We start from the raw sequence: 10,186 nt of genomic DNA, 5'->3' as shown, positions 1-10,186 counted from the left end.
GGCAAGTTGCAGCTACAGTTGACTGAGAGAGAGGCAGGTTGCAGCTACGGTTGACTGAGAGCGAGAGGCAGGTTGCAGCTACAGTTGACTGAGAAACAGGCAGGTTGCAGCTACAGTTGACTGAGAGAGAGGCAGGTTGCAGCTACAGTTGACTGAGAGAGAGAGGCAGGTTGCAGCTACAGTTGACTGAGAGAGAGGCAGGTTGCAGCTACAGTTGACTGAGAGAGGCAGGTTGCAGCTACAGTTGACTGAGAGAGAGGCAGGTTGCAGCTACGGTTGACTGATAGCGAGAGGCAGGTTGAAGCTACAGTTGATTGAGAAACAGGCAGGTTGCAGCTACAGTTGACTGAGAGAGAGGCAGGTTGCAGCTACAGTTCACTGAGAGAGAGGCAGGTTGCAGCTACAGTTGACTGAGAAAGAGAGGCAGGTTGCAGCTACGGTTGACTGAGAGCGAGATGCAGGTTGCAGCTACTGTTGACTGAGAAACAGGCAGGTTGCAGCTACAGTTGACTGAGAGAGAGGCAGGTTGCTGCTACAGTTGACCGAGAGAGAGGCAGGTTGCAGCTACAGTTGACTGGGAAATAGGCAGGTTGCAGCTACAGTTGACTGAGAGAGAGGCAGGTTGCAGCTACAGTTGACTGAGAGAGAGGCAGGTTGCAGATACAGTTGACTGAGAGAGAGAGGCAGGTTGCAGCTACAGTTGACTGAGAAACAGGCAGGTTGCAGGTACAGTTGACTGAGAGAGGCAGGTTGCAGCTACAGTTGACTGAGAGAGAGAGGCAGATTGCAGCTACAGTTGAGAGAGAGAGGAAGGCTGCAGCTACAGTTGACTGAGAGCGAGAGGCAGGTTGCAGCTTCGGTTGACTGAGAGCGAGAGGCAGGTTGCAGCTACGGTTGACTGAGAAACAGGCAAGTTGCAGCTACAGTTGACTGAGAGAGAGGCAGGTTGCAGCTACGGTTGACTGAGAGTGAGAGGCAGGTTGCAGCTACTGTTGACTGAGGAACAGGCAGGTTGCAGCTACAGTTGACTGAGAGAGAGGCAGGATGTAGCTACAGTTGACTGAGAGAGAGAGGCAGGTTGATGCTACAGTTGACTGAGAGAGAGGCAGGTTGCAGCTACAGTTGACTGGGAAACAGGCAGGTTGCAGCTACAGTTGACTGAGAGAGAGGCAGGTTGCAGCTACGGTTGACTGATAGCGAGAGGCAGGTTGAAGCTACAGTTGATTGAGAAACATGCAGGTTGCAGCTACAGTTCACTGAGAGAGAGGCAGGTTGCAGCTACGGTTGACTGAGAGCGAGAGGCAGGTTGCAGCTACAGTTGACTGAGAGAGAGGCAGGTTGCAGCTACGGTTGACTGAGAGCGAGAGGCAGGTTGCAGCTACTGTTGACTGAGAAACAGGCAGGTTGCAGCTACAGTTGACTGAGAGAGAGGTAGGTTGCAGCTACAGTTGACTGACTGAGAGAGAGGCAGGCTGCAGCTACAGTTGACAGAGAGAGAGAGGCAGGCTGCAGCTACAGTTGACTGAGAGAGAGAGGCAGGCTGCAGCTAGAGTTGACTTAGAGAGAGGCAGGTTCCAGCTACATTTGACTGAAACAGAGAGAGGTCGTAGCTACAGTTGACTGAGAGAGAGGCAGGTTGCTGCTACAGTTGACTGAGAGAGAGGCAGGTTGCAGCTACAGTTGACTGAGAGAGAGGCAGGTTGCAGCTACAGTGGACTGAGAAACAGGCAGGTTGCAGCTACAGTTGACTGAGAGAGAGGCAGGTTGCAGCTACGGTTGACTGAGAGCGAGAGGCAGGTTGCAGCTACAGTTGACTGAGAGCGAGAGGCAGGTTGCAGCTACGGTTGACTGAGAGCGAGAGGCAGGTTGCAGCTACAGTTGACTGAGAAACAGGCAAGTTGCAGCTACAGTTGACTGAGAGAGAGGCAGGTTGCATCTACGGTTGACTGAGAGCGAGAGGCAGGTTGCAGCTACAGTTGACTGAGAGAGAGGCAGGTTGCAGCTACAGTTGACTGAGAGTGAGAGGCAGGTTGCAGCTACGGTTGACTGAGAAACAGGCAGGTTGCAGCTACAGTTGACTGAGAGAGAGGCAGGTTGCAGCTACAGTTGACTGAGAGAGAGGCAGCTTGCAGCTACAGTTGACTGAGAGAGAGGCAGGTTGCAGCTACAGTTGACTGGGAGAGGCAGGTTGCAGCTACAGTTGACTGAGAGAGAGGCAGGTTGCAGCTACAGTTGACTGAGAGATAGGCAGGTTGCAGCTACAGTTGACTGAGAGAGAGGCAGGTTGCAGCTACAGTTGACTGAGAAACAGGCAGGTTGCAGCTACAGCTGACTGAGAGAGAGGCAGGTTGCAGCTACAGTTGACTGACTGAGAGAGAGGCAGGCTGCAGCTACAGTTGACTGGGAGAGGCAGGTTGCAGCTACAGTTGACTGAGAGAGAGGCAGGTTGCAGCTACAGTTGACTGAGAGATAGGCAGGTTGCAGCTACAGTTGACTGAGAAAGAGAGGCAGGTTGCAGCTACGGTTGACTGAGAGCGAGAGGCAGGTTGCAGCTACTGTTGACTGAGAAACAGGCAGGTTGCAGCTACAGCTGACTGAGAGAGAGGCAGGTTGCAGCTACAGTTGACTGAGAGAGAGGCAGGCTGCAGTTACAGTTGACTGAGATAGAGAGGCAGGCAGCAGCTACAGTTGACTGAGATAGAGAGGCAGGCTGCAGCTACATTTGACTGAAAGAGAGAGAGGTCGTAGCTACAGTTGACTGAGAGCGAGAGGCAGGATGCAGCTACAGTTGACTGAGAGAGAGGCAGGATGTAGCTACAGTTGACTGAGAGAGAGAGGCAGGTTGCTGCTACAGTTGACTGAGAGAGAGGCAGGTTGCAGCTACAGTTGACTGGGAATAAGGCAGGTTGCAGCTACAGTTGACTGAGAGAGAGGCAGGTTGCAGCTACGGTTGACTGAGAAACAGGCCGGTTGCAGCTACAGTTGACTGAGAGAGAGGCAGGTTGCAGCTACGGTTGACTGAGAAACAGGCAGGTTGCAGCTACAGTTGACTGAGAAAACAGGCAGGTTGCAGCTACAGTTGACTGAGAGAGAGGCAGGTTGCAGCTACAGTGAACTGAGAAACAGGCAGGTTGCAGCTACAGTTGACTGAGAGAGAGGCAGGTTGCAGCTACGGTTGACTGAGAGTGAGAGGCAGGTTGCAGCTACAGTTGACTGAGAGCGAGAGGCAGGTTGCAGCTACGGTTGACTGAGAGCGAGAGGCAGGTTGCAGCTACAGTTGACTGAGAAACAGGCAAGTTGCAGCTACAGTTGACTGAGAGAGAGGCAGGTTGCATCTACGGTTGACTGAGAGCGAGAGGCAGGTTGCAGCTACAGTTGACTGAGAGAGAGGCAGGTTGCATCTACGGTTGACTGAGAGTGAGAGGCAGGTTGCAGCTACTGTTGACTGAGAAACAGGCAGGTTGCAGCTACAGTTGACTGAGAGACAGGCAGGTTGCAGCTACAGTTGACTGAGAGAGAGAGGCAGGTTGCAGCTACAGTTGACTGAGAGAGAGGCAGGTTGCAGCTACAGTTGACTGGGAGAGGCAGGTTGCAGCTACAGTTGACTGAGAGAGAGGCAGGTTGCAGCTACAGTTGACTGAGAGATAGGCAGGTTGCAGCTACAGTTGACTGAGAAAGAGAGGCAGGTTGCAGCTACGGTTGATGTGAGAGCGAAAGAGAGGCAGGTTGCAGCTACTGTTGACTGAGAAACAGGCAGGTTGCAGCTACAGCTGACTGAGAGAGAGGCAGGTTGCAGCTACGGTTGACTGAGAAACAGGCCGGTTGCAGCTACAGTTGACTGAGAGAGAGGCAGGTTGCAGCTACGGTTGACTGAGAAACAGGCAGGTTGCAGCTACAGTTGACTGAGAAAACAGGCAGGTTGCAGCTACAGTTGACTGAGAGAGAGGCAGGTTGCAGCTACAGTGAACTGAGAAACAGGCAGGTTGCAGCTACAGTTGACTGAGAGAGAGGCAGGTTGCAGCTACGGTTGACTGAGAGCGAGAGGCAGGTTGCAGCTACAGTTGACTGAGAGCGAGAGGCAGGTTGCAGCTACGGTTGACTGAGAGCGAGAGGCAGGTTGCAGCTACAGTTGACTGAGAAACAGGCAAGTTGCAGCTACAGTTGACTGAGAGAGAGGCAGGTTGCATCTACGGTTGACTGAGAGAGAGGCAGGTTGCAGCTACAGTTGACTGAGAGAGAGGCAGGTTGCATCTACGGTTGACTGAGAGTGAGAGGCAGGTTGCAGCTACAGTTGACTGAGAGAGAGGCAGGTTGCAGCTACAGTTGACTGAGAGATAGGCAGGTTGCAGCTACAGTTGACTGAGAAAGAGAGGCAGGTTGCAGCTACGGTTGACTGAGAGCGAGAGGCAGGTTGCAGCTACTGTTGACTGAGAAACAGGCAGGTTGCAGCTACAGCTGACTGAGAGAGAGGCAGGTTGCAGCTACGGTTGACTGAGAAACAGGCCGGTTGCAGCTACAGTTGACTGAGAGAGAGGCAGGTTGCAGCTACGGTTGACTGAGAAACAGGCAGGTTGCAGCTACAGTTGACTGAGAAAACAGGCAGGTTGCAGCTACAGTTGACTGAGAGAGAGGCAGGTTGCAGCTACAGTGAACTGAGAAACAGGCAGGTTGCAGCTACAGTTGACTGAGAGAGAGGCAGGTTGCAGCTACGGTTGACTGAGAGCGAGAGGCAGGTTGCAGCTACAGTTGACTGAGAGCGAGAGGCAGGTTGCAGCTACGGTTGACTGAGAGCGAGAGGCAGGTTGCAGCTACAGTTGACTGAGAAACAGGCAAGTTGCAGCTACAGTTGACTGAGAGAGAGGCAGGTTGCATCTACGGTTGACTGAGAGAGAGGCAGGTTGCAGCTACAGTTGACTGAGAGAGAGGCAGGTTGCATCTACGGTTGACTGAGAGTGAGAGGCAGGTTGCAGCTACTGTTGACTGAGAAACAGGCAGGTTGCAGCTACAGTTGACTGAGAGAGAGGCAGGTTGCAGCTACAGTTGACTGAGAGAGAGAGGCAGGTTGCAGCTACAGTTGACTGAGAGAGAGAGGGCAGGCTGCAGCTACAGTTGACTGGGAGAGGCAGGTTGCAGCTACAGTTGACTGAGAGAGAGGCAGGTTGCAGCTACAGTTGACTGAGAGATAGGCAGGTTGCAGCTACAGTTGACTGAGAAAGAGAGGCAGGTTGCAGCTACGGTTGACTGAGAGCGAGAGGCAGGTTGCAGCTACTGTTGACTGAGAAACAGGCAGGTTGCAGCTACAGCTGACTGAGAGAGAGGCAGGTTGCAGCTACAGTTGACTGACTGAGAGAGAGGCAGGCTGCAGCTACAGTTGACTGAGAGAGAGAGAGGCAGGCTGCAGCTACAGTTGACTGAGATAGAGAGGCAGGCAGCAGCTACAGTTGACTGAGATAGAGAGGCAGGCTGCAGCTACATTTGACTGAAAGAGAGAGAGGTCGTAGCTACAGTTGACTGAGAGCGAGAGGCAGGATGCAGCTACAGTTGACTGAGAGAGAGAGGCAGGTTGCTGCTACAGTTGACTGGGAATAAGGCAGGTTGCAGCTACAGTTGACTGAGAGAGAGGCAGGTTGCAGCTACGGTTGACTGAGAAACAGGCCGGTTGCAGCTACAGTTGACTGAGAGAGAGGCAGGTTGCAGCTACGGTTGACTGAGAGATAGGCAGGTTGCAGCTACAGTTGACTGAGAAAGAGAGGCAGGTTGCAGCTACGGTTGACTGAGAGCGAGAGGCAGGTTGCAGCTACTGTTGACTGAGAAACAGGCAGGTGCAGCTACAGCTGACTGAGAGAGAGGCAGGTTGCAGCTACAGTTGACTGACTGAGAGAGAGGCAGGCTGCAGCTACAGTTGACTGAGAGAGAGAGAGGCAGGCTGCAGCTACAGTTGACTGAGATAGAGAGGCAGGCAGCAGCTACAGTTGACTGAGATAGAGAGGCAGGCTGCAGCTACATTTGACTGAAAGAGAGAGAGGTCGTAGCTACAGTTGACTGAGAGCGAGAGGCAGGATGCAGCTACAGTTGACTGAGAGAGAGGCAGGATGTAGCTACAGTTGACTGAGAGAGAGGCAGGTTGCAGCTACGGTTGACTGAGAAACAGGCAGGTTGCAGCTACAGTTGACTGAGAGAGAGGCAGGTTGCAGCTACGGTTGACTGAGAAACAGGCAGGTTGCAGCTACAGTTGACTGAGAGAGAGGCAGGTTGCAGCTACAGTTGACTGAGAAACAGGCAGGTTGCAGCTACAGTTGACTGGGAGAGAGAGGCAGGTTGCAGCTACAGTTGAGAGAGAGAGCCAGGCTGCAGCTACAGTTGACTGAGAGAGAGAGAGGCAGGCTGCAGCTACAGTTGACTGAGATAGAGAGGCAGGCAGCAGCTACAGTTGACTGAGATAGAGAGGCAGGCTGCAGCTACATTTGACTGAAAGAGAGAGAGGTCGTAGCTACAGTTGACTGAGAGCGAGAGGCAGGATGCAGCTACAGTTGACTGAGAGAGAGGCAGGATGTAGCTACAGTTGACTGAGAGAGAGGCAGGTTGCATCTACGGTTGACTGAGAGTGAGAGGCAGGTTGCAGCTACTGTTGACTGAGAAACAGGCAGGTTGCAGCTACAGTTGACTGAGAGAGAGGCAGGTTGCAGCTACGGTTGACTGAGAGATAGGCAGGTTGCAGCTACAGTTGACTGAGAAAGAGAGGCAGGTTGCAGCTACGGTTGACTGAGAGCGAGAGGCAGGTTGCAGCTACTGTTGACTGAGAAACAGGCAGGTGCAGCTACAGCTGACTGAGAGAGAGGCAGGTTGCAGCTACAGTTGACTGACTGAGAGAGAGGCAGGCTGCAGCTACAGTTGACTGAGAGAGAGAGAGGCAGGCTGCAGCTACAGTTGACTGAGATAGAGAGGCAGGCTGCAGCTACAGTTGACTGAGATAGAGAGGCAGGCTGCAGCTACATTTGACTGAAAGAGAGAGAGGTCGTAGCTACAGTTGACTGAGAGCGAGAGGCAGGATGCAGCTACAGTTGACTGAGAGAGAGGAGGATGTAGCTACAGTTGACTGGGAAACAGGCAGGTTGCAGCTACAGTTGACTGAGAGAGAGGCAGGTTGCAGCTACGGTTGACTGAGAAACAGGCAGGTTGCAGCTACAGTTGACTGAGAGAGAGGCAGGTTGCAGCTACGGTTGACTGAGAAACAGGCAGGTTGCAGCTACAGTTGACTGAGAGAGAGGCAGGTTGCAGCTACAGTTGAGAGAGAGGCAGGATGCAGCTACAGTTGACTGAGAGAGAGAGGCAGGTTGCAGCTACATTTGACTGAAAGAGAGAGAGGTCGTAGCTACAGTTGACTGAGAGCGAGAGGCAGGCTGCAGCTACAGTTGACTGAGAGAGAGGCAGGATGTAGCTACAGTTGACTGAGAGAGAGAGGCAGGTTGCTGCTACAGTTGACTGAGAGAGAGGCAGGTTGCAGCTACAGTTGACTGGGAAACAGGCAGGTTGCAGCTACAGTTGACTGAGAGAGAGGCAGGTTGCAGCTATGGTTGACTGAGAGAGAGGCAGGACGTAGCTACAGTTGACTGAGAAACATGCAGGCTGCAGCTACAGTTGACTGAGAGAGAGGCAGGTTGCAGCTACAGTTGACTGAGAAACAGGCATGTTGCAGCTACAGTTGACTGAGCGAGAGGCAGGTTGCAGCTACGGTTGACTGAGAAAAAAAAAGCAGGTTGCAGCTACAGTTGACTGAGAGAGGGGCAGTTTGCAGCTACAGTTGACTGAGAAACAGGCAGGTTGCAGCTACAATTGACTGAGAGAGAGGCAGGTTGCAGCTACGGTTGACTGTGAGTGAGAGACAGGTTGCAGCTACATTTGACTGAGAGAGAGGCAGGTTGCAGCTACGGTTGACTGAGAGAGAGGCAGGTTGCAGCTACAGTTGACTGAGAAACAGGCAGGTTGCAGCTCCAGTTGACTGAGAGAGAGGCAGGTTGCAGCTACGGTTGACTGAGAGCGAGAGGTAGGTTGCAGCTACAGTTGACTGAGAGAGAGGCATGTTGCAGCTACAGTTGACTGAGAGCGAGAGGCAGGTTGCAGCTACAGTTGACTGAGAAACAGGCAGGTTGCAGCTACAGTTGACTGAGAGATAGGCAGGTTGCAGCTACAGTTGACTGAGAGATAGACAGGTTGCAGCTACAGTTGACTGAGAGATAGGCAGGTTGCAGCTACAGTTGACTGAGAGAGAGGCAGGTTGCAGCTACAGTTGACTGAGAGATAGGCAGGTTGCAGCTACAGTTGACTGAGAGAGAGGCAGGTTGCAGCTACAGTTGACTGAGAGAGAGGCAGGTTGCAGCTACAGTTGACTGAGAGATAGGCAGGTTGCAGCTACAGTTGACTGAGAGCTCTCTCTCTATAGTGACATTGTTGTGACTATACCCTCTCCACCAGCAGCATAATTGACTACCCTTCCAGTGAGATGGAAACGACAGCCCTGTTTGACTACTATTAAAAATGTCATCCTCACATCCTCTTTCATTGAAGTAATCTTGGAAGCGGAGTGAAAATATAATCTTTACTTAACTTTGTAATCATGGGTTAGGTCACCTCAAAGAATGTATAGAAATACAGTAATTATTTTAAAGTTGGATTCATTCCAGGCAACAGCAGCAAAGACGTACCAATATGTTCCCTGCTGAGCCCGTTGACCACACCAGATTTCTCAGTTGCTCCAGCTGAAATATGAGGAAACTGTTTATCTGTGTTTCCATGCAGCGATTGACAAGATAGACCTCTTTTGAGTGGAGCCATTTTCCCTCCCAGTGTTCAGCTAGCATGGTGTTATGTGACACCATTCCCACAGCATCTGATAGACCAGATAGATACAGAACAAGCTGGGGGATGGCATCAATTCAGATGCTCCTGACTGAAATCTATCATATAATGAGCCAGGGCCATCAAACGCTGGTCATCAGAGGGGAGTCTGAATTAAGCTCTCTGTCCTGTTCTCCTCATGCTTTACCCAGGGCTTTCACCCCCGCCCCCACAGCGCAGGCAGCAGAAGGTCCCTGGAACGAGAGGCAGCGAGGGCTGTGAGGCCTGTTCTTGGGTGATTGGGGGTAATTTGGAGAGGATGAATTGTAGCTTTGTGTCGTGGGCCAACTCCATGACAGGCACCTGTTGGACTGTCAAACTGAGCTGGGAGAGAGAGAGAGAGAGAGAGGAGGAATGAGAAGGGGAAAAAGAGGGAGGGTGAGAGGGAGAGGGGGAAGACGAGATAGAAATGAAGCGATAGAGAGAAATTTAGGACAGAATAGCGAGAGAGAGAGAGAGAGAGAAAGAGAGAGAGAGATGTTCCAGCAGGCTAGTCGTGAACAATGGAAAAGACAGCTGTCATACAGAACTAGGAACCCTGGACAAATGACCAGCCATTCAGATCATTCTGGTGGGGTACACACACACAGGTGAGTGCCAGTAGGAAGCCAAGGAGATCCACACCTGGGGAAGGGGACAAGTGTCCCACCTCCACCCCTTTTGCTCTGAAGCACCGGAGAGAGTCACAGGCCTGCAGCGACAGAGTTCCCAGGGGAGTTAACCCCAATAATACACAGAGACCATTTTGATGTTCCATATTTCAATGGAAGCATCTCTTGATATAAGAGCCTATCTGAACCCCTCTCCTCCCTCTCCAACCATTCACCAGGCTTCAGTCTAACAGATGGTCTCACGCATAACAAGTTAAACAGAACGGAATTAGTACCCAAACAGCAGCTAACCAGTATAACTCATCTTATTGACTGGATTTTTTGGATGGTCTTTCCTTCAAGTTCTAATTCCTAAATGACCAATTTACTGTTGATAATTACGTATCCATGACTAAAGACTGTTGCTGTGGTCAAATGTATCCCCTGAAACTAGTCTAGGTGCATTTCTCTCCTTTCTCCACTATATTAACCAGTATGTCTCCAAGGAGCCTGGAATTGTCCTCCATGACCAGTCGTTTTATCAGTCAGGTTTTGTCTCCTCTCTGTTTCTGCACTTGTCTATACTGATTGCGTAACTCCTCACACCCGCTGGTTGGTTGCCTGCAGTCTCGCGGTTTTAATTATAATTGCCATCTCAGCCAATTATGCATTAATAATCAGCAAATTAGCCATGATTAATC

This window comes from Oncorhynchus tshawytscha, linkage group LG07, assembly GCF_018296145.1.
Source record: "Oncorhynchus tshawytscha isolate Ot180627B linkage group LG07, Otsh_v2.0, whole genome shotgun sequence".
NCBI classification, from domain to species: domain Eukaryota; kingdom Metazoa; phylum Chordata; class Actinopteri; order Salmoniformes; family Salmonidae; genus Oncorhynchus; species Oncorhynchus tshawytscha.
Note: the sequence above shows the minus strand (reverse complement) of the source record.